The 26,546-nt window shown below is 35.4% G+C and overlaps 1 protein-coding gene and 1 long non-coding RNA gene across 13 annotated transcripts in view; one reads left to right on the forward strand and one right to left on the reverse strand.

Moving 5' to 3' along the window:
* LOC145971141 (uncharacterized) overlaps window positions 1-26,546 on the reverse strand; it is a 239,991-nt gene that overhangs the window by 182,346 nt on the left and 31,099 nt on the right. For all 3 annotated transcript variants that reach the window (XR_014438774.1, XR_014438776.1, XR_014438775.1), the window contains exon 2: window positions 14,800-14,917. This is a non-coding gene — a long non-coding RNA (uncharacterized LOC145971141). The remainder of the gene's footprint in view (window positions 1-14,799; window positions 14,918-26,546) is intronic.
* Ten-a (Teneurin-a transmembrane protein) overlaps window positions 1-26,546 on the forward strand; it is a 448,925-nt gene that overhangs the window by 181,417 nt on the left and 240,962 nt on the right. The window lies entirely within an intron of this gene.

Here is a 26,546-nt window from a genome sequence, read left to right on the forward strand (position 1 = left end):
AATTTGTCATTCTGTTTGAGAAAATTATATTTAATGGACTTTTCTACTTTATAAATATTTGATTAACTCATATATTTTATTCGAAAGATCTCATAAAAAAATGCCGCGTTAATTATCAGCACTCCAGAGTAGACTAGAGATATTGCCACAATTATGCATATAAAATTGCATTATGATTTTACATACAATTAGTAATTACTATTGCGAAATTTTATTTTTAACTGTGATACCAATATATTTTCGAAATTTTATTATTTTGTATCAAACTCTAAGCTAAAATCCGTCTAATAAAATACATATAAGCTTTCTCAATCTGCAGACAAGCGCGCGGGAGGCGATCGCAATCAATATTTAGCCATGCTAGATTGCTAAAACAGCTAAGGAGGTTATTTTGAGAAGTAGTACGAGATTAACTCGATCCCGTCAAATGATACGACCTTTCAAAGCGGACAAACGCGATGTTGTATGTAGTTGCGTCCGGTGCACCACTTCGACCATAAGATAGATATAACCGGTGGAATAAACATGGAACCGCGCAGAAGCCACTTCATATTTCAGAGCATCCGAGTGAACTTCTGTAACGGTGGACGCGCATTAGACAGACTAATCCCGGCGGTATAGGGCCCGCACTAGTTTCGCGCAATTTCCGTCGTTCTTGCAGCCACCGGCCACTGCTGATTACCTACACCGCACACATCCACGGTTACATCGTTTTGCTTATTTTGCTTTAAATAGAGATATTTCGGAATTTGGTAGCAGACATATATATATATATATATATATATATATATATATATATATATATATATATATATATATATATATACACACATATAAAAAGAGAAACAACACTTAGAGGAAGAGAAGCTCTCCTATACTAAGGCGTATGTATGTATGGTTGAATACGGGAACGGAAAGTTTCCAGTATTATTTTAATAAGAATTATAGCCTATGATAAATATCGACCGGACTCGGATGTTTCTACGGGAAGCCGCGGAAGAGATAGGACCGACTCCATTCATTGATTATCCATTATTACGAAATGTGTGCGTCGAAAGTAACAAACATAATGAAATGTGAGAGCGCAACTTTTCATGATTTCGCAGAAGATTATGTATAGAACACTATGGCAAAAGTGTGACAGGTGTAAGACTTGTAACAAGCTTACCAAATTTAATGTTATTTAATCCACTATTTTATAAATATATTTTTTAGTTATATCCAATCTATTATAACTTTCGGAAATTAATAATACATTCCTTTTGTATAGAGGGGAACTGTGTATACACTTTAAAGACAAACATTTGAGCAAAGCAGTCGCATTTCAGACATACCCCATGCAAGGTCTAACGGTATATTCGTATACTTGCGTAAGGCGTTTCTTCCTATAAATTCTCGATCTTACCCTTACTACCTTCCTCTCTCTCTTTCTCTTCCGTCTCCATCTTCTTTCTTCTTCGTCCACCATATTCCCCTAACCTTCGTCCACCTAACCATCCCTACCGAGTTTCCTCATTGTGGTACCAAGCGACATAACTCAAACTGTCCTTGTGGTACCGATGCCAGGCTTGGATTTAGCGCGAGATCTTATCGTCCGGACAACAATAGCGCTGCTGCTTGAGAGAACTGAAATACTTATCGTCCGCTTAACTTGTCTGAAAATTTATAAGATGTCCGCGGACTAAAACGAGAGCTTTACCCGCGATAATGTGTATCAAGTGTCACGAAATTTTTATCTATAGATATACAAAAAGGAAAAAAATATGAAAAATATCAAATTTTTGCTCTATGCTTCCACAAAATACAATATAAATGTAAATTTGACTAGCTAAAAATGTTTGTCGGCTATTGCATAGAAATTATTTAATTGTGATCATCGAATTATATTCATTTGTTTTCGATCAATAAATAACGATAAAAATAATGCCGCTATATGTTATAAATGCAGTAACGCGTACACTCTTGCGAGAGATACGGAAATAGCGGGGGTGGCATTAATGCCACATTTAATGCGGTGCGCTTACGCGTCGCGATTATCGAATTTACGCCTTGAATTGAATATTAGTTTCCGGAAAAATATTGCAGCGGCGGAACACCCACTTTCGACTAAAAGCAATTTTCAGCTTAAAGGCTTCCACGGCTTTTATAGCGTCGATATATTTTTCCAATAATATCTGTACGCAGAAAACGACTGCCTATGGCTCGAATGCGGCCGGATGGCACGAGAAGGTCCGCCCGCGGAACGAGATAGAATAGTTTACAATCAAAATCCAGCAAGCGAAGCAGACTCTTAAGCAACCTCCATCTCGCGGTTAAAAGTGAAATCCAATTTCCGCTAACCGAGACTTTTTCTTAATATAATAACCAACTTCCGAGCTTCACGACCATCCCTTGAGCGCGGAAACTCCGATATTCCGCGGAGCAAAGACCGCAAATATTCAAAATACGCGATAATCGAATTTCGATGGATAAATTAACGGGCAAGACGCTCGTTTGCGATTTATTGCTCGAAACAGGAATTCGCACTAGGATTTAAATCGGGCAAAATGAGCATATCGCAAATTTACTGTGAAATATTTCATTCAATGAGAAAAAAAATACACGAGACAATTGAATTTTTATATCCTGTCGCTTTCGATTTATCGTTGCCAAAATATTTTTGATATATTTGTCAATTGTTAACTGTAAGTAACGTTATATATTTCATTTCCTCGAAAATCTTATCGAATTTTTGCGCTATGTTTTCTTTTAGATATATGATTATAATGTTTAATTAGACACTGCGTTTCATAACTGATTGTAATTCATAACTGTATTCAATAACCGATTGAAAATCGACGAAAACGAAACTGAATGAGACAATAATAAGAAAATGCGATATTGTAGCAATAAAAGAGCAAAAAATTATTACACAATTAATTTGAGATTAAGAGACGTTAGAGATTGAAGTAACAACTTAAAACTCACTGTGTATCGAACAAGTATCGGCAAAATGCATGACAATAAGCGCGAAAGAAAAACATGCCTTAATATTGCTGTTTTAATATTGCAAACAATCTCTGGCAAGAATATTAAGAGCTGAATAATGGTTTTTCTTCAGTTTGCCTCAAAAATTGCAGAATAGCTATCCCATTCGTTAAAATGCCTTCGTGAATGGCATTATAAAACGACGAAAACTGGAGCTATAGAAAACTCACCGGTCTGAAAGAGAACATTAATTTTCATTAACGCCACCATTTAGAAAGTGATCATTTCTCTACATTTATTTCTATTTTTGAAAGCATAAAGATTTGCCTCTTGTCCTACAATTGTATTATGAATGCCCTGATAATAAAAAAAATTAAATTATCCGGTTACATCTCAAAAATTTAAATTTCAGAAAACTCAATTCAAATTATTTTCATCATATTACCGTACATTGAAACAATCGTGATTTCATATTCGAAGTATATTTGTGTCCTATAAATGATTTTGATAAAACCAAAAATATTTCATGCTTCATGACACTTGTTGATGTCGATTTTAATTTTGCATGACGCTTGGTAATTTTTAGGAATGTAAAAGTTCGGTCAATGTATATATAAATGCAACGTAATGATCCAAATTACCAAATGATTACGATTAAGCGAAGCAAGATTAATGCAACATTAACAATTTAGAGCGCGGATGCGAGAGAAGTAACGTTTATCGAGTAAGCAGAAGAAGTCACGTCAGGCCAACTGTTATACATATAGAATCTACCTTCTCGCTCTCTCTCCGTATCGAAATTGCGTACCGATTTCACGAAGAAGGTAAATTCGAAGCTTATGATATTGGCATATAGCTGAATGCACATGAGCCGGCAAAACGAATCGTAATACGAACGTGCCGACGCCTTATGTAATAGCGGAGAAAGTAATAGGACTTTCCCGGTCGTTCGCAATATTATATCGGTTCTCTTCGTCTATACGGTGCTCGAATAAAAACGTGCAGTTATCCGCGGAGTTTTCGCGCCATCCCATGTGAGTAATATCTGCAAATAGCAACGATAGTAAAGAGTCAAACGATACTGTTTTTACGATCATCGTTCTGCAAATGCTTCCGTTTGAAATTATTCACTTATCATTGATTATTCGGAATAACTTTGAAATACATTAAGCAGAGCGTTGCTGCGGTTTCATTGTAACCACTGAAGACAACAGAAATTAAATTTGCGACTCGTGATTATTAAAATGAAAAAAATCCGCGGTTAACTCTCTCTCACGCGGCTCTATAAATATTCAAATTACTAATAACTCGATCTTTCTCCATTCCTCTCGCTGCCTGAACGTTTATAAACCCCTACGAGAACTCCTCGTCTCTTGATATACTTTTGTTTGCAAATCCGCAAATGCAATTTAGGGGAATCATTTACGTCAATGAATAAAGTTTGCGACGTTATAACTTGCAGAGTAAAACATTAAACGACGGATTTTGCTCTCATCTTCGTAAAATCTCGCGCAGGACGCAACAATATACTTTCGATAATGCATTAATCGAACGGAAAGCGTACAATTTTAATGAATCATCCAACGTGTGCGCGGCTTTAGACGTGTGCAAGGTTCGTCCCCGGGAATTGATCCAACCGTTTAATACAACACGTCATTTTCCTTCATACGTTAATGAAGGAACGTAGTGTTATTTAACGTTAATTGGAACGAATAACTCCAAATATTCGCGTACGAACGTGCTATGTAAAAGGATCTGCTCCTTTTTACGATGAGTAGTAAATTTACGCGCAGCAGTCTCGGGACCAGGGGTCGACTTAATACAATTAGTAACGTTTCAGGAAGATTACAGAGGAGTTAACAGGTCCAGCACGATACGGGGGCGCGTTTTAAATAACGATTAGAATGAACTATTACGCGCTTATCGCGAGTTACATAATGTTCCGTTAGTAACGATCATAAGTTGCATGCGGGAAACCGGCAGAATCCCAGAGGCGATGGCGTGACCATACCACGTTATACTACTAGGTGCCACACGTGCGCCCATATGTGCAAATCAACGTGCATATGCCCACATACATATACACGCGCATACACATGACACGGCAAGTTCCGCGGTTGCTCAGTGAGCTTCGAACCGCTTTCTACAGATGGGCTTTATGCGCGAATTTCGTTTGCGCGAAAACACGCTTGCGGGGGCGAAAGATTTTGCCTACTCACGAATAATCTACGCGCGATGCCTGAAAGCGCTGTGAAGAGAGCGAATGCGCATTACGATTTAGCGGAATGGGATATAAAGTTTCCCGTAGCTGCGTGAAACAAAGGTCTTCCGCCGTTGAATATTATATTACATAAAATTACGTTATCGCTGCCGTTTTATGGTGTAGGTTAAAATATGAAATCAATATAAATTATAAATCAATAAATGAGTGTTTAGTAAATATTTACCAAGTAAATATCAAGGTATTTGTGAAAAAATGTATTTTCTACAAAGATCGATATAACTACGAAGAGGGGAAATTAATGCGTAAATTAATTATCAGAGGAACAAAATTTTTTATTAAATACCAATCTATATATCAACGGCTGTGACTGTATATCAAATATCGAAGAATACCAGTGCAACGGTGCAGCGGGGTCTCGGGAACGCGATTCCGTAGCGGAAAATCTCTCCCGTTCGGAAGGCAGGTCAAATAATCTGTATCGAGCGTTCACGTCTGCGATTCCCCTTGAACGGTCCTGAATTAATATTCGTTGGCTTATTTCATTTCGCGCCGATCGAAATGTTGCGTTCTTGAAATTCTCAGCAAATTGTCCTCTCGCGCAGTCCTCATCCCACGATCCCTCCTTTTCTCCTTCTTCCTTCACTTTCTTTTCAATCGTCGTACACCCTCGCCGCGCACCCGCTGGTTTCTTCATATTATTCCCGACGACAGTTCCCCTGCCCGTTATTCACATTCTGGAGGCCATTCTATGTGTGTGTGTGTGTGTGCGTGTGCGCGCGCGCGCGCGCGTGCGTGCGTGTGCGTGTGCGTGTGTGTGCGTGCGTGCGTGTGTGTGTGTGTGTGTGCGCGCGTGCGTGTGTGCGTGTGTGTGTGTGTGTGTCTCGTGCTATGCTATTGGCCGCATCGCGCGCGATAATTAGCAAAAATATCTGTGGCATCGTCGCGATAATAATTGCGAAACGTATGGCGCTAAACTGCAGAATACGGCCTCCTCACATTCTTTCTTGCGCGGGCGACGAAAGTATTTATATAGTACATTATATTTATATAATCGCGGGGGCGATAAACGCGAAGAATCTGAGCCGCCAGGAGTATTCGAAGAACGCGATCTACCGTTATTGTTCGTTATTTCTTTTCATTCTATTGCAAGTCTGGTTAACTATACCGGCGGCTGACCTTTCATTAATGTATTATTAGATATCCCCCTTACATACGCGAACTCTTTCGTCTCTCGTCGATTAAAGGGTTCTTTTGCAATCACGTTTCTGCAATTTTCCACGGTATGTACGCGTAATTTCCTCCTATATGAACACGACATTCGATCGTTATGCAATTTTTGCTTTGCTACTTCGACTATTTGACAAACATTCAAGCAAAGATTATGTGAAATTTGCTTGGAAATGTAATATCGACTTTGTAACTGTTTAAAAGTCAATCAATAAAACATTCGCGTGGCGTTTTTCTTTCTCTCGAATTTTGTCCTCTGAAAAATATTCGAAAAATCACCATTTTCGCCTTTTCTACACTGAACAATGAAAATTCATTCGGGAAGAAGCTTAAACGGATCGTCGTGTAGCGGCCATTAAAGTAATCTACTTATTTAATACTTCGCGGACTCGGTGCACCATTAATTTCGCTAATTTCTGCAGCCATTATACATGTAACACGTGCAAGCTTATAATGAGCTAAGCTTCGAACAGTATTAACGAGGAGACGCCCTTTTATCGATTACTACCCTCGCTGATGTTCCTCGTCCGCTTCACGATCGCTTAGAATAAGAACGCCCTCCATCAATATCTCAGCCGGTCGACGCAATTCGTCTCCAAGGTGCTCATTAGGCTACGGGTAAACTAATGACCTGATCGTCACAAATAAATTGCAGGTAGATACTTTCTATATATTTTCTTAAATTTCATTATTTTATGGATATGGAAAAATAAAAAATTGGAAAAAATAACGTTTGATTTTCAGCGTTTGTATTTGACGGAATTTGATTTTAAACTTTAAACGATTCAAAAAGACCTCTATTCGATATAAACCAAGATAATGTTGCCTACCGATTTGCTGCCTATTGATTTGTCGGATTGAATTTCACGAAAAATAATTATTTGATATCGTATTACACGACCGTCTGCTTCGCTAGGGATGACGGCAAAGTTACATTTCGGAAGAAAACGGCGCGGTTCCTTTTCGGACTGTAGTCCATTTAAATTTTCATGCGCGGAAAATCGCGCCGAGGCGATTTCAAGTATGCATAGGTTAATCAAAAAGCCGAGTACGGGTATGGGGTAGGGAAAGAGGCCGCAGCGTAGGCGCGTTCGATTCCCGACTAAGACCCGCCAGGGATTCGAGGAGACCGAAACTGCCTGTTTGCCGGGATACGATCGTTACCGAGCAGCCTGCCACCGGAATTTAGCACCGTCGGTTGCGCGGCCGTTGGCGTGTAGAGGTTAAAATATAATGGCAATGTGTGTGTGGCGCGCGGCGAGAGCAGAGCTATGCATAGCAGATTATTTCGCCGTCTCGGCGAAATAAGGTATCGGCACACTTCTCCACAATACCGGCAACCAGGACCACGAGCGACAAGCTTCTCCCGAGAGAACCTCTTTAACGTTACTGTCAACGCGACTCGGGAGTAGTCTACCTCCCCCTTTTAATGAATATTTACGGAGGACACATCGGAGAATTTTCGCAACTTGCTACGCTCGACGCGTTAGATGTCTCTATGCAAATAGATTCCGGCGTGCCGACATTATAGAAAGAGCTGCACCTTTGCGAGCGAAAGATTAACACCAAAATCTCTCTTTCTTGCATATATGCATATATGCATATATTAACGATCTATTATCATCTATTTCTATTTTCTTATGCGTAAAAAACATGCAAAAATGTATTTGAAAATTGATTTTAACTTATATAAACACGCGAAATAATTTTATATATTTTAATATTTCCATTTATTTTATGTGTGTCACGTATATACATATACATATGTCGTGCATTTTCCGTTAATAAAAAATTGAATTTAAAATGGTTTTTAGAAAAAAAAAACAAAAAAAAAACAAAATGATTAGTTTAAGCCGTTATTTCAAATGGCTTTTCCAGTAAAATGCAGACGTAAATTTTCATGTACAAGTGAAGAGAGATGCGCGCTTTACAGGCTTTAGCCATGTGCCCTAATTTTACGTAGATACGTGTTAGCATCGCTGGCTCAGCTTACGAGCTACATTCAATCCCCCAGTTCTTTCGTAGCTGATCTCATATAGCAGATCTAGTTTCTAGAAACTTTGTATATCGTACAGAGTTACGTTAATATTGCCGATTTTGTAATGACCTTTCTCATCCTTTGCGAGAATTATGAATTAGTTTGCATTTAACGTACGCTTATATATTGAAGCCATATTGTAGATACGTACATATATGTAATTTCATATATATGTATATAGCGTAGTAAAAAAATTGCAAATTGACTATGCTATAATAATTTTTTTTTATAAATTTATAAATATGTATATATAATATGTTATAACATATATAATAGAAATTACGTTATATAGCTATCCCAATTGTAAGATGATAAAACAAAACATACATATTTATGTTTCTATCCATTATTAAATAAAACATAGAATAAATATTGAATATATCTACACCCTAACTTAATTACATGTTTTAATATACATATTATTAATAAATATTAACATATATTATTAATATATTTAATAATATATAACAATAATTATAATATAAATCTCATCACCTGCCATATATTAATATTGTTAAACAGCACGATATTCAATTAATGTGTGCAAATATCATATTTTGCTAGAACAAAAAATATCCTCGATTAATCTTTCAAATCTATCACATCATAAATAAAATATTACGTCATAAGTCGCAAAATATTAAGGAAACATTAATGAAAGAGACAGCGTCAAGAAGTTGGCATACTTCTATGCGTAGTAAAATTTCTTCAAAACAATTGTTTTTGCAATTCGCAATTGTTGGAGGGTGTGCGTGCATTTAAATTTACAAATTAATCGAAAACACGGCGCAGACAGATACTTCTATACACACGAAACGTTCAGTATCGAGTTACCAAATGTTTGCGCGACGCATTGTCACCGAAAGACGTCGTACTATTGCGTAACTCCGCCTAGGCTGTGACGGATAAACGTTGAGGCTGCTTCGTAGACCGCGATTACCAATTTAAGGAGCTCTTCTTCCCTCATACGTATGGATTTATTCTCTTGAAAGATATTGGCATGCAAATTCGCCTCTCGCGCGCACCAGATACACGTGTGTTACATGCGCGTATCCATCGCGCTGCCGCGGGAATACGACGACGTAACGCGCACAGCGAGTTACGACCGTGTAAGATTTTATCCCCTTGACGCTCGACGTCGCGTTCATCTTCCCTCGGAAACGCATGATCAATTACGAACATTACGATCGAAGCTTTTGTGTTGCACTATGTATATTGTTCTTAAAATGCTGTACAATGTATTACCGTAAGAAATGCGCCCACAAATAAATTTTACGCGACAACGTTGACAAAATATTTTTTTGAATGTTGTAAATTACAATTTGAATAAAACGATAAAAATAAAACGATAAAAATAAAATTGTTTTTTTCTTAGATTTTCACTCCTTTTTATCTGTAATGTATTTGCAGATTTTAGGACTGCGGGGTCGACGACATGTTCGTTCGTTCGTAATAAAATAAAGGGGGGAAGACTGGGATGTGTCGGGCCAGAGGGGTGACGTATCCCCTAGGCAGTACCGGGAGAGAAATATTCCCTGCTTCACGCTCTAACGATATAATAAATCCCGTGATGTTCACATTGCATCCGCGAAGTGCTCCTTTAATTTGCGAACCGCGTTTAACTTTGTAGCGAAAGTAATGGCCTCACTTTGATTATCATTCGTATCTCATTGAAAATATAATCCGGTATTTATCTGCGCGCACGAATGTTGTTCTCATTAATTCGTCTATATACTTCGAAAGTAACGGATATCTAGAAATGAAATTACATGAACGCACGCACAGGCATAGGGAATTTCATTTCTCTCAATTTCCGGAATGTATCCGGTTACTGTTGTCCTACCGTAACGTTTCGAAACTCGGCACGTTCTCCTGGTTATGGTATATTTTGCGTTGTGTATTGTTCATACAAGGAGTCCGCGCGGAGAAACTGTATTGCCAACTATAACATAAATATTGTTTCACGTAACGACGGTGGAGCGAACGATTTCGTGCAGCGAATCGTTATCACGTATATTCTGTCAGCGCCATCGCGCTGTCATCATCGCCCTCGCCTTCGTCGTCGTCGTCGTCGCATCGCCTATACCTCGCATTGCGTCGAGATACTCGGGCCAGGAAGTCGCGTCAAGTTCGCTAATGGGATTTACATCTTCAGGCAGCCGGCGCGATCCATGACGCATTTGCGAGACACGGAACGACGACATCTGCCCCAACCGTTTGACAAACTGGATAATAATAATTATCGCGCTAACCCCTGTGCTCTTACCCCCTCTCTCCCTTCTTCCGACCTGTTATTTCAAGAAACGCGCGAATCGCAGTTTATCACGCGCGCGAAACTAACAAGTCGAACAACTTTCATACGGATTCAAGACTGCTCCTCGAGGAGTAGGTTGCCGCGATCAAGTGCTAGGAAAGATGCTAATTAATTTGCGCCGTTTCTGATGAAAATGCGAGATAACGCGTACGCGTAGGAATGATATTGCAATATTTCTCCTTCGATGTTTGCGGCATTAAACAAATGTTTAATTTCCAAAGGAAAGATGAGCATATAATTTTATGAAGCAATTAAAATAGTAATTTTTTTATTTCTAATGTGCGATAGAAACTATATTACTAAACATGCTAGTATATACATTTTTCTAATATTTTTAAAGATTTATTCTGCTGATATTGTGTTATAGTTGCGGAAAAAAGTTTAGGCAATCCAAACAAAAATCGACAAATAACTCTGTCTGGGATTATATTTAATCTTTGTTGATTTCTTGGTAGGGAAAAGTCATTTAATTCCGTAATACCTTTAATTCCGTGATATTTTCTCAGCATTTTACTCTCTAGCTATGAACATTAACTGAACTCCAATGAGTAACTCCGATAAGTAATCGATAGAACGTGATCAAAAGTACATTTAGAAAAACAATCATAAGTGAAAAAAATTTAATTTTATAATTTAAAAAACGAGAGTTTCAATTTTAATAATCTTTTTCCGATACAACAAAAAATAATCTAAATAAAATTCACAGAAATATACAATAGAAGAAGTTTAGGTTTAAGATTAATATCAATGTTTGTCGTTAATGTGTGTGTGTGTGTGTGTGTGTGTGTGTGTGTGTGTGTATGCGTGCGCGCGCGCGCGCGCGAACATTCCCGCGCTATATATATAGTTCAAACTACTCATATCTGGATATTTAACAATCGCTTGTAGAAGGTTCGACTAGACGATCCTCTTTTTACCGGCGTAATCGCCAAAGCGCTGTAAAACTCAAGAGACGGCGCAGTCTCGCCTTTTGCTTCTCTCGCGCACGAAGGATTAACTCTGTCCGTCTATTCCACATGAGTTCTCTTTTCCGCATGCAGCCTAGTAGGATGTACGCTAAAGGAAAAAGAAAAGACATAGCGAAGGAAGAAAGTAGATTAAGAAGAGAATCAGAAATAAGAATGTAGGAAAGAAAGTGGTATATGTAAAAAGAATGGAGCCGGAAAAGAAATCCTAAAGGGAAAAAAGAGAAAGAAAGAGAAAGAGAGAGTGGTTACCAGGAAAACGAACGAATTCACGTTTTCCGTCGTATGTGCGTCGCCGCGGTAAAGTATTCAGCCTTTCCCCCTTCCCCTGGAGAGCTGTCCGTGGCAACCCCCTTTTTCCTTTTCCACTTACAGAGCATATAATTCCCCCTACGCCCGTGCATCATACACTCACTTATTTTTGCGCTACAATGAACCAGGCGGACGTGGCGGTGGGTTAAGCTCGGGGGCGGTTAGCGGCGGTATCACGAAGAGAAAGAGAGAAGCGAAGTATGAGAAATGAATAGAGCGAGAAAGAAAAGGGCGAGAGAGGAAAGCGCGACCCTACGCCCGGATAAATTATTACTTTCGTCCTTCGTGAAGCAATATCTGTGCTAATAGGAAATCACGAAGGGCTTCTGGGCCTTCCCGCCTTGCGCGCCCTATCGTCCTTTCCGCAGGTTCCCTTTGCAACGTAAGCGAAGCAGACAGCCAGCCAGCTAGACAGCCAGCCAGCCAACCAGCCAGCTAGCTAGCCCAGCTAGCTAGCTAGCTAGCGACGGCGACAATGAAGTGCGAAGAACGATGGTCGCTATTCTTTTCATTGCGGCAGTAAAAGTGAGGTGAGAGATTACGATCGTCGTGCTAAGTGCGACGGCTTCTATTCATGATGGCTTCGTGGTGTGTCAACTCGCGACAGGTGGGGAAAGTCGATGCGGCAATAAACGGACGCGGATCGCATTAAGAGAGATGAGGTACGATCGTAATTTGCCGGTGTAAAAGTATTATTAAATTCGTATATTCTTTTGACTACCCCTACCATTACACGTATTGTCTCTGTATGTATGTATATCAGAATTATAAAATTTACAAAATTAGAATAAATTTAATTTTTTTCAAAGTAATTTCGTATTTTGATTTTTCTGAATGATAATTTCGAAAGAATACTGTGTATTTGATGCGAATGTATTTTGTAATTTGGTAATGAATAGATAAGATATAATCACACACACATACATACACACATATCTCTCTCTTTCTCTCTTCTTTTCTCTTCCTTTTTCTAGGTGAATAAATTTTGAATAACACTTAATGGCATCTTATGTTATTCAATTAAGATTAAGAATATGCGAGCAATATGCATTTAAAAAAAAAATTATTTTGTCACTTTTGATAAAAATATGTAATTTTTTCTTATAATGTTTGTATTTGTTCTCTCACTCACATATATATTAAATATTAGATACACGTGTAATAAAAACGTGAAAACAATAAATTTACATCGAAAAATTTATGCGTATTTTATTAACAGTACAATATATTTAATTTGATATGTACATCTTTATAGACATACTTTCCCCATACTCATTATTTCTCATGTCAAATTCAAACTGTATTTTATTTGTAAACAATGCAATTTTATTAGCTGTGTTAATATTGTCAGGCGCATGACATTAACATCTGCGAAATTTCATTACGCGACGCCTTTCCAGATGATATTGCGTGATAAACAACATGATATTTAGCAATAAAAACTCTTATTATCAATAGAATGAAGGGAAGTTGAATTATTTTATTCGAAATTTAATAAATAGATTATCAGATTTTATTATCTACAGCGCGACATACAATTCAGGACATTGCATGGGGAGATCTCCCCCCACAAATTAAAAAGCGCAATGATTAAATTAATAGAACCCTCTCGACATACAATAAAGATTCAAACAATATATCGTACCGTGTAATAAGAAGCTGCATCAGATTTAACATTTTTATTATCAAATGACAGATCTCATAAATTGTTTTTATAAGTTTTCTTCAATATATATGTATTTTATACATACATCATATATATATATATATATATATATATATATATATATATACATATATGTATATATATATATATGTAAAAGTTATAAGTTATATATGTATATTTTCAACTTAATCTTAAAATATTTTGTAAAAGCAAATATACATAATAAAATATATTTTTTATGTTGTAGAACAAATTTTCACATTATAAAGACATTTTTAATGGTATTTTGTTGCAATAATATTCAATCTTAATTAAGTACTACGAGATGCCATTAAGTATTATTTAAAATTCATTCATTCGAACATGATAATATTTATTGCCTGTTCATTACCGGGTTAAAAAAACATATTCGCATTTTAATTTCATCATTCATAAAATATGATCTTTAAATCCGCTCAATAATGATTTAAAAATTGTTAATGCAGATGTGCTCCGTAGATGGGAAAAATTACTCGACTAATTACTCGAATTTATCAATTATAAATAGTTATCTCCCTTCGTTTTTACGTTTAAATTAATAATGAGAAATAAATACACATTAATAATTTTTTGCAGCATTATTTCGATTGTAGTTAAAAATGTTATTTTCTAGGAGTGATATAAAGAGGTATTAAATCCTTTGATAAAAAATTAATAGTAAAGTACAAAAGGATCGCCATCGGCAAACTGCGAGATGTTAAAATAATTTCCAAACTGAAATCACTGAATGTGCGTCAGCTGGCTACTCGGCGAGTGACGAATCACTGCCTGCCCGCGCCGTCACGAAGCAGTTTTTCCATTCGTGTGCCCGCAGGAAACGGCAGAAAGGGTAGAGATAACTAGTTGCGCTTGTATACTTTACGAACAAAAAAAAACGATAAAGCTAGAGCAGGAAGAGAGTAACAGAAAGAGAAAGAGAGAAAGACGAAACGAGACCCTTCTCTCACTATAACCCTTTCTCGCTTTAAATTTTAAGTGTATTAAAAATAATTGCCTCGAATCTACCATCTCTGTGTTTCGTTTGGTGTCATGACAGTATTTACTTACCGAAAAAAAAATGAGCCAATGTTTAGTTCTCGCAGAATATTGTTTGATATAAAATCCCATTGTCTCTCCGGATTTTCTGTTGATGATATTTCATTGATTACCGTTGCACCACCCATTTCTGTAAAATTAAAATCGTGAGATATTTAATATTTGTCATTGATGTTCTTCTATGTTTATTCTGACGTAAAACGTTACGCGTAACTTTAAAGAATATAATTAACAAACATCTCTTTATTTTTATCAGTACTACGAATTTAATCAAAAAGTGTTATTGCTTGTCTTGATGTCTTTATGAATCTTTCTGAAGTTTAATTTTGTATATTGCAAAATCATTGCAACTGACAATAATATTATTTGCACGCAAAAATCTATAAAATTGCTCGAATTCTTATCGCTATAAAAATCTCACGAAATTGTCGCCAGATTGGGTCAACCCGTGCCACAAACTCTCGGGTATTGGATGTCCGGGATAGAATATAGACGTGATAGGGGGTTTGTGCGAACGTAACGCTTAAAGTTAGGGCGCAGATACGATCATGAATAAACGGACGCACTTGACTGCAAACGGTGTGAACGCAACTACTGTATACAATATCAGATTATACAGCTATTTCAAGCTGAAAAATAACAGATTACTTATAATGCCATTATCAATACAATTATAATTTTTATTGTTTCGCTAACTATGACGATAATGGTGTTGTAAAATTTGTAATACTAATAATTTCAATATATCTTTTCGGTAATGAATAATTAATTCAACAATTACTTTTATCGTTATTTTTCTACAAATCATATCTTTGCGGCATGGTTTCCTTACAAAAAAATGTAGACAGCATTGCAATGTAATATTATATAAAAATTATTATAAACTCTTTAAGAGAGAAATAAGATACTAAAGCTCTCTTTAGAAGAGAGCTTTAATATTTTCTTTTTCTTTACTTATAATCAATATATAATTATTCGAAATAAATAAAATTAAATTAAAGTCCGCATATTTTATATCGATATCATTATTAATCGATATCATTATTATCTATTAATATCGATATCGACAAAAATACTATATTATAAAACATTTACGTTGTAAAAAATACGAAACTTTTACATTGTTTTTATGCTGGATTTTAATCGCAATTATTATGTTATTATACTTTATGGTCATATTATCTAAAAATGTATTTTTATTATAACGCATCAGCCAGCAATTTAACTGAAGCATTAAATTTGAAACGCACATATATAATTCGTAAACATATTTACATCAATATATGTAAAGTTATTTAAATATCATTAAAAAATGCTTATTAAGACTGACATGAGATAATTAATTCAATTTCGTGCAACAAATATAAGTAGTACAAGCGGTTCAAATTGTAGCTTTTATGCATATTAAAGACAACAAGAGAAAGAAGCACATAGCATATACAATAGAAACCGGATAAAGCAAGTTGCTATGTATGTATATGCATTCATAAGAACTCTTTCGATTATACAGAGCGACCTCGATCGGTTACGTAATAAAACCGATAAAATCTTAAGGATGCATATCGATTCGAGTGTTCTATCCAAAGAGAGATGTATAAGATTTAAAAAAGTTGTGACTGTAAGTTGTGAATGTAAGCGATTTAAAAAAGTTTTGACAACAATTGAGAATCAAATATATACTATGTAACTTGTTCTTTTTTTCCTTAAAGATTTAATGCATATTTAAATACAAGAATTTTTATAAAGTTTTTTTATATCGCACAATCGCAAAATAAAATTGTTGCGAATATATAACATTATGTCATAAATTTCGAAAGCTATTCTATTTATTTAGAATGTCAATAATATATTCTATTTAGTTAGAATGTCAATAATATATCAGTGCGTTGTATTTTGCATATATAAATCCTGCTAATGCTTCCAATCCGAAAATTCCTGCGAACATAATTTTGAAACGCCAAAAAGCAAGCTGGGTTATCTTTCGAATTATATTCAACGTTAAACATATCATGCGCCCCGCTAGATGAAGGAGAATATATGGACTGAAGAGAAGAAGGACGAAACCCAAGGTATAGGAGGGTAGATCGAGAATTCAAGGGAGAGAAAGCAAATTTCGAGATTGGAGGAGCGGTTGCTCACGCCGTAACGGAGGGTAGCTTCTATGATTAATATGAGAACGTCGCCAGGATCAGGACAATTTGCGTAACATCGGACGAAATTGATCTGGCAGCTCTCGGATACTACTTGAAACATTACTCGTCTTCCCCAGGAAACGTTAACTGTTCGCTGATATCGTATTTTCATCAAATCTCTCCAATATTTCGATAATCAATCGTTGCGATTCCGCTTTTGTAACAATGTCATAAAATAATAATGTAATTATAATAATGAAATCTTGAATATATTTATACAATATTATTAGAATATAATATTTCATTGCCCTTATACAAAATATTTCATAAATTTTGGCAACAGAGATATCCATAAAATAAATTATTATACGTAAATTACCAATCTAAATATGATGTTTTAATAATTACCGATATAAACTATATTAAATGTGTATCATAAAATGTAGTTATACGATTTAATATTTACCATAACGTAAAAAATTGTTGATTCATTAGATATATATTTATGTATAATGAGCATAACACAAAAAGAGTGCATTTATGTATTATAATAAATATGATAATTAATTACCGGCACAGATTGTATATAATTAATTATAGAAATGACAGCTTTATAAAATACGTACACAAACTAGAAGCAAACAATATCGATATTAAATAGCAGAAAAGCAAATAGTAGAAAAGCACAATTAATTTAGATTTTCAGCAATATTGTACTTTGTTCTATCATTGTTCTGCGTAAATACCACCGCTGTGATCTATTCAAACATTTCAACGAAAACGTTTCCGTGGATCCACGGAAATTGCGTTATTGTTGCCTGTCGGCGATTTTGGCACACACACATACGCACGCCCACGCTAACGGGATTTATCGTATTCACTGTATCTATATTAGAATTTAACAATCTCGATACAAAAATAGATGGAAAAAATATCTCACCTGAACTGTTGTGAAAGTATCATAAAAATGCAAAGTGTAATGGCTATTATTTCCTTTTATCATATTTATATTATATAAAGTCATTTTTTTTTTAATTAATAAATAAAAACATTAAAAGATACTAAACATTAAAAGATTGCAAACTCAAATGAATTTATTTTAATAAAAATCTACTATTTTAAATAAATAAAATTAAAATTAAAAAAATATCAATTTAAATCAAAACACTTAAGGCGCTAAATAAATCTTAATACAAACACGGTTAAAAAAATTTTGCGAAAAAAGAAAATAAAAAAGTTAAAATGTTTTTTCAAACGCGTCTCGTATACACTATCATCATTTGCGCTGGCCAACTATTCGCCATTTTGTATGGCATTCCGAATGGTTATAGGTTCGATACACAATGTACTTTAAACGAGCAAAATACAATGAGATCGCATACGATGCTACCGATGCTCAATCGCTCACAGGATTCGATCTCGGCAAAAATACGCTTAAAATACGGTACAATCCGATAATGTACGAATTATAGAAAGTACGCTACAATACTACTGGATTATAAAATAACTACGTGAATAAAAACAAAAAACAAATAATAGGCGGCACAATTGCTATATTTTCGAATTTGATATATAGAATAAAATTAGCTAGTCATCGTCTTAATTAAATTTAATACATTCCCACTACTAATACGAGATATTGCAGTTATGCATAATACGATATGTTGCCTGATACATTTTTCGAGATTTCTGACACATGTTCACTTCTTCAACTTTTTAAAATCACAGCTCATATATGATATCATAATATAATTATAGTGATCATAGCATTAATCATAATGGTCAACTGATTTCATTCACACGATCATTTCACGATCATTTATTATATCTACTATTATATCTACATTACAAGCGTCCCGACATCATAAATAATTACAAGAAATGCTTTGTAGGTAAAGACGACTATACATCTCGATTTTTGATTCCGTTAAGTTTGTATTACAAGGTATAATAATAAGAATTGCAGAAAGTTAATTATAATTTTTATCACTAATTATGAACAAACGGGCAATATTCATTAGATAATTAATTTATCGCTCTTGATAGTATTATGTGAGTAAAGTGTCCGTATATGACACGAATGAGAATAGCATGAAGCTAAAACTAGCCATCGAAAGTATTAATAAGCGAAAAATTAAAAGCATGACATGATATAATAATATTTTTATTATCTAATTAAAAATTATCTGGATAATATTAAGTCTAATTTTATTTTAACTGCAAAAATTTTATTACATGATTTATTACAATTTTTTCAAGAGAAAAAAAAGAAAAGAGAGAGAGAGAGAAATAAATAAATAAAATAAAATATAAAATAAAAAAAATTTCTTTAATTTATTATACAATGACTCATTTATAAATTACTATATAAATATCCAATATCCATACAAATAATATCCATACAAATTACTATATAAGTAACCAATAATCATACTATATAAATAACCAACTTGTTTTACCGGATAAATAACAATAAATAGGCCTTGAAGATTTTATTCTCGCTCAAGAAACAAGAATTCTTAGGGGGATATTTTTATCGTATAAGAGGTAAAAACATTTATTATAAGTGATTTACTGTAAACAGATTTAGAAATATTTTATAATTTCGCGAACCTCTAATATTTTTATATAAAGTTTTCGCCTCAATTATTTTAAATTACAGCATGTTGTGATGATTATTAAATCTTACTAACTTTGTATAATATAAAAGTTATTGTTCGTGTTTTAACTTGTTATGAGAGTACGAGCCTAAAAAAGGCAGTCATTAGGCAGTGGCAAAGTCTTTTTAGCGTGGTCATGTTGCCATACCAGCAATGAGATGTTCATTCGGGATGTTCCGTCTTCGTTGTTAGACAGCGTAGTTGATGAGACGCGGTTCCCTCCGGCGGAAATAAAAATACCTGAAGACGTAACTGCGTCCGGAACCCAAACTTTCCAAGTCGTTACAACGAGCATTCCTTAATAGGAAACTTCGAGAAGGCGATGCCTTGCCTGTGATTAAACTTCAAATTCTTTGTATGCCCTTCTTTTACATTGTTATTTTTCTTTGATAATCTTCGCGCATAACCCCAACACTGATGTATATATAAATAAATTTTCCTTTTTTTTTTACATGGCGAGAAATATACTAGAAATCTAAAGATTGTTACTATAATTTAATTAAAGCATAAGTAAAACGATAAGTAAATCCTTGAATTTTAATCAAAAATTATGATTTTCTAAAATCCGTAAGAATATATAAAAACTGCTTTAGATTATAGGATCACAAAAGTTGTCGTAAATACATTTAAACGTATCTTAACATGCGGTGTATACGATAGAAGTCCACAGTCAAACGATAGTACTCAATTCCATTTTTATATGCTATATTCTATTATATGTATTAAACCGAATATCGATTTATTCAACAATGTAATGTACTCTTCTCTCTCTCTCTTTCTCTCTCTTTCTATACACGATATCTGGATCAAGAGGATTTTAATCTAAAATTCAAAAATCAATGATACTTATCGATATATGATTCATGCAGCTGACACACCACACAGTCACAACGTGCAAATGAAAAAATGCGTAAAACCGCGGTATTAAGAGATCGTGACTTTTTGCGAGCTGCATTACGTTTAACAGCGACTGGGAAATGTAAAAACGCGTGTGCTCTCCCCTGACCGTCGACAACCCTATCGCCCTACACCCCACGGCAATGGCATTCTTGCGGTAATATGTGTGAAATTGCGAGGGCGCATTTTTAGCTTCACATTTTGAGATTGCATTCCGAGAATAGTCTCAAATTTTTGCCTCGTCCGCGAGCCCCGCGGGAGCAATTTTATCTTGCTGGGACTCGTATTCGCGCGCATCCCGCGCGGTTACGTACTTAGCGGCATGAATTTTGCAGAGAAATTCTACGTTTGCACCGTGCAATGAGAACTTCGGTAATGAAGAGTAGGCCGTGTTCACAGGTGTATAAGCATATGTGTGTTTTTTTTACCGCATATATATTCATACACCACTTGCATACGAATTTTTACAGATTGTTCTTTTTGAAGAAAACTCGCACTTAATATTCGATGGTGCAAAAATTGAGAAAATATTTTACAATATGTACAAATAATTTGAACACAAACATGTCACATAAAATAGCATACGATACAAATGTTATAATAAAAAGAGAATTTTAATATATCCTAGAATGGGGTTCATGTTTGAAACGGCACCAAACAATTATTTTGCAACGCGGCAATATGCTCGGAAAACTCACTCGCAGGTTCAATGACCATCGACGATCATTACACCAGATCGGACTCGCGCGCCACCGACAAATTCCCTCGCAAAACACTTGACTTCATGGTAGAGCGTGGCAAATTCATACTCGACAAATTCGTAAATTACTATTCGCGAAAGGGTCTTTCTGCCTTTTACGTTGCGCGTCAATGTAGTATGAATGCGTGTGTATGCGCGTGTATGCGTGTACTGCAGTTTAAAATGCGCGCAACTCGGATACGAACATTTCAATGGCGCTCGTGCAAATGTGTCAACATATAAAAGGCCGACGATTGCAATCGAGAATCGCGAACGATTATGCAACAGTTACAATTATTCAACGCGTATGTTAAAATGGAGCAAACGCGCAATAATGTGTGTTCATTCAATTCGCTTTCGCTAACTATGTAAATATGTATCAATTACTATTAAACACAGCCATTATAGTTTATTAATATAAGCAAAAGACAAAATTACGATTGAAAAATTTAAAAAGCACCTAACATTTATGAAGCGATAGGATAGCACAGATTGAATATATATATATCTTCTTTTAAGCAATTATTTTCACTTATTCTGTTTGTCATCAATTACATAATAGAAGCGTGAAATAAAAATTCTTACAAGTAGCAAATGTAGCATAAAATTTCAATTGCTCATGATTCAACATTACTGCTATATTAATGTGAAGCTTCGTTCTTAATCACCATCAAGGGTCTCTTTAAATATCCTCGATGGTACCATAGTCTCAGTCGCTACAATACGCGCCATCACCGGTATTTTTACAACGCGGCAAAGGTATGTCTACCACGAACGTTTCGTCGGCGGGGCGAACAAGGCGAGCGGATAAAAAAAAAGAAAGAAAAAAAAACGACGACAGTCGGGAGGAATTGGTGCGCGTGGAACGACCCTTTGGCAACGACGGTGACCGGGCCTCATGTGACTACGCCACGGTTAGAAGGTTTGACCCCGCCGACGGTCGGGCATGGTAATTTGTGCCGCGACAATCGCACCCACGGGAGTCCTCCGACCCGTGCCATCGCGCATAGCTACATACATACGCACAACGGATACAAATATGTATGCGTGTGCTGTGCGGACATGATACAGATAGAAAAAAGCGAAGCAGTCGGAAATAAAAGAAAACGATCGCGAAGATGAAAGCGAAAAGGGGAAGAACTCCATTAGAAACGATGTTGTCACTTCAATTTGTATTCTTAACGCTGAATTTAGGTTAAATCTTGGGGGAGATTAAAGTAAATGAAAGGACATCGCCGTATTAATCTAGTAATAAGTATGCCGCATTCTTGTAAGAATAAGATAAAGAAATAAGAGAAGGGAACAAAAGAAAGAACGGAGAGAGAATCAGAGTATTTTTCTTTGACAAAGATTATTTCTTCCATCGCGACCAGTATCACCGGCACGAAAAATCATATCCTATCCATTCTTTATCATTGTCCCTCTTGGCGCACTTTCTCCGTGAACTACCACGGTAGCGGCACGTTAATTGATACAAACGCAGCCGCACACATCGCGACGAGCCGCGAGCTGAAATTGCGAGCGTATATTAAAATAGAATGTGCGCACCTTGTTTTCTCTTTCTTTCAATTTCTCTCTTACTCGTTGCGTAATATTGGTTAGAATTTCAATCATCGTATAATCGTCGACACGAACGTCGACGTGCTAAACAACGCGGCGGCTGCGATCGGAAGTCGATACTTTCGCTAAGGACTCTCGAGACGCGTGTTTCGCAGCACGGAAACGCGACGATGAAAACGGTGAGTTGGGGAGAGTTTTGAAGGATCCCTTGACGTCACGGAGCTGCACCCATTTCGGTGCAATACGCTCTATACATTTACTTACATGGCTCTCGATCATCTAGACGTTAAGACCTCGCAACGTGAAGTGTCAAGTTTCCTCTACAGAATCCTCTTTAGGCGCGACTCGCTACCATCCACTTCGACTTTGGCATAATACACTACCGAACACTTGAAGATGAGTCATTATCTTGAGATAATTCCGCAACATTGCCGCAATGGGTTGAATACCTTTCCGAAAAAATTTGTTGTCTGGAAGCCCGAGATGACCACTTATTAAATTTCTTTTAAAACAATATAATTATAAAACTATATTTTAATATTTAAAAAATTCTACTTTTTTTAAAATAATTCAATAAACGTGATATATTTATAAAAAAGTGGTACATCATACATAATAAATGGTATAAAAAATGTAAATAGAAATCACTATATGTAAGTACTAAAATTAATATGTAATTAGTATTAATTAATATTATGCAAAAGAGTCATAGAAAATATGGATGGCTGTGGCTATACTTTACGCATAGCCATTTGTCTAAGGGCAGTTAATTAGCTCACATAACGAGCAATGAAATGTGAAGGAGCTAACAAGAATTATGCGTCTTTTGTCCTTAGATCCTTGTTAATTGGATCGTATAATATAACCGAGCAAGGTGATGAATTGAACAGATTTATTTGACACTTTGCATAATATATTGAATAAGACGAAAGCTTATAAGAATGTAGAGATATCGAAAGTCTTTAAAGAATCAATTCAACTTTAATTTAGCAAAAATGAGAAATAAGAGAATTGCAGAATCAATATTAATAATGTTGCTTTAAATTTCATATTTTGCACCAAAGACCATCTTTAAATTTCATATTTTGCACCAAGACCATCTTTTGCAAGCAAAGAAAGACAAGTAAAAATTTAAATAAAACCAAAATTATTTAAAGAAAGGAGAACATTTCGAAATTATGAATTGAATTATATCGTATATCATATTTTACAGCTCGAAACTTTTAAATTTATCCTTTTTCTTGCTATAATTAAAGGAGAAAGAAATTAAAAATAAGAGATTAAAAAAACAGAAATAAAAAATCATTATTTTTAATATTATTCTTAATACTTATCGAAATTATGCTATAATTATTCAATTTTTAAGCAAACTTTTGTACTGTATTAGATGCACTGTATTCATCATGATCGAATTACATATATCTAAGAGAACCTGAATGCATTGTCATTCTTGAAATTATTATCGGCGTATTTCGTACTTGTTCGGTGCGATTGTAACGTAACATGGCCCTTCATTACTAATCCCCTCATACAGACTATATATACACTGAACTGACAGCTTTAAATCGGGTTTTACGGCATTGAAAATGCTCCCTTTTCAGTGACTCTTCAATCGGATAGGTGGGTAATGCCCTTTTAATCCAAATTCTATTTCTAGCATCGCGACACGACAATACTCATACTCTTTCTGCGTCTATACCAAAGGGAATATCAAATATAATAAGCTTATTGAATCATTTCGCGTATGTTTCATTAACATATTTTTGATAGATTTTATTTTTATATGACTATTATGTTCGTCAAGTGGATACTTAATATTCAACATTTCTTAAACTATCACGATATGACGACGAAATTGATGTGAATATGCAACATAGTCTCTTTAGCATGAAAATTCCTTGTACAGATATATTCACATTGATGGAGTTTTACATTGGAATAACAGCGTGAAATCGCTTGTCTTTGGTATCATCTCGAATAAGCACGATAATGACAGAAGTTTTAACGCACTTGCCATAATCGCCTATCCGGGAAACGCTATTTTGTATAGTGCCTTACAATGTAACTCTTCGCAGCGTGGATGCCCCGCAGCGAGTTAATCTCGGCATTCTCTAATTTCGGATTATTCCCAGCGCTATAACATGCAACGTACGTTCCATGGCATGCCGCCGTGTCGTAACAATACATTATGTAGCACAAATTACGGCAATATCGTCAATGCATATATCAAACAAACGTCACCGAATGTAATCTCCAGCGAGATACGCGCTAGACTCTATCAAAACTCGATATTCTCTCGCCTTCATTAAAATGGTATGTTTCAAGAGTGATGTAAATTCGCGGACCCACATGTTAAGATGTATAATCGCGATATAATATCGTTATTTCTCGATTCTCGTCGAAGTAAACTTACGAGACATAAGTAATGTTCATCAAATCTCAAGTTTCCAAATTTCGTGTAATTTACAACGCGGATAGAGCGTCGAGAGCATTACAATAGAATAATCCAGGCACATATATGCAATATACTTTAATACAATGCCATATGCTGCGTCGTATTTAATACTACGTTCATGCATATGTAATCTGCGCTATGTAATCGAGAATGCGCGATGTTGCGTTTGCATTATAGGATATTTCGCAAAGTTGACGTGCATTTAAAGCAACATCTTTATTCAATTTTTTTGTGCCATTTATAATTTCAACGAGATGATCTGGCAATGGACATTGTGAGGGCATAGAGCAATTAATATATAATACGAAAAGCTATATATATATATATATATATATATATATATATAAAATAGAATTTAGAATTTAGAATGAAATTTACAGAGGCATACCATAAAGAAATGTCGATAGTAAATGTTGAGTAAAAATCCATAGTACACATAAATAAATATGAACGGATAAAATTGCATTAAATCAGAGTTCTTACTTTATTCTTGACCCTGTGAAGATAAGAAGAAAAAGTTCGCAAGAAGCACGAAACACATTATACGCCTCTGTTTACTTCGTCGTTTAACTATAACAAATTTATAGAAGTTCCGCAAAATGCAATCTGCAGAACGTGCATGTTCCGCAAATGCTGGTACAATAATACTATTTAAAACGTGCGCGTGTAGCGGCATATAGCACTCGATAAAATTTATATCTCTACGTTAAAGGGAGAGAGAGACACAGAGCGTTTTAGCATTCGCATTGATTAAATAGATATACATACACACATTACGTATATATATGCGCGCGCGCGCGCGGCGTAACAAAAAAAATTTTTCCGTCAATAATAAATATGTATTGTTTTTTTCACACTCTATATTTTTAAAAAATTATATCTAATATTAAATAATTTATATGTAAGTGTGGACAACTCATCTCTGTGCTTTTATCTTCAGCGAATATTTTCGCAGTATTTTCTCTCATGTATATAGCACCCATTAAAAAAATATCTACATATTAACTAGAAAATTTAACGTGTTTTAATTTCGAATTTCCGTTTAAAATTTTGGTTTTAAATAAAACCGAAGTTTTTTAACAGCAGACAGACAATGATTCGATCGGTTTTTGACCGTGTCAGAATAAGAGATAGGATTTTCTACGATTAATATAAAATCTCATCTACAATCCTCCAGAGTGACAATGAAAAAGGCTGTATAAAAAACATCGGAAAAAAAGCGGCGGGAGGATAGCGAGGTTCTTGACTGCGTGAAATTCCATTCGAATCGATCCCGCATTTCGGGGTGCACGCATGCACAAAGCGAGCGGCTACGG

Source organism: Camponotus vicinus, unplaced genomic scaffold (genome assembly GCF_025532165.1).
Source record: "Camponotus vicinus isolate PSW18456_S1 unplaced genomic scaffold, iyCamVici1.0 SCAF_4, whole genome shotgun sequence".
NCBI classification, from domain to species: domain Eukaryota; kingdom Metazoa; phylum Arthropoda; class Insecta; order Hymenoptera; family Formicidae; genus Camponotus; species Camponotus vicinus.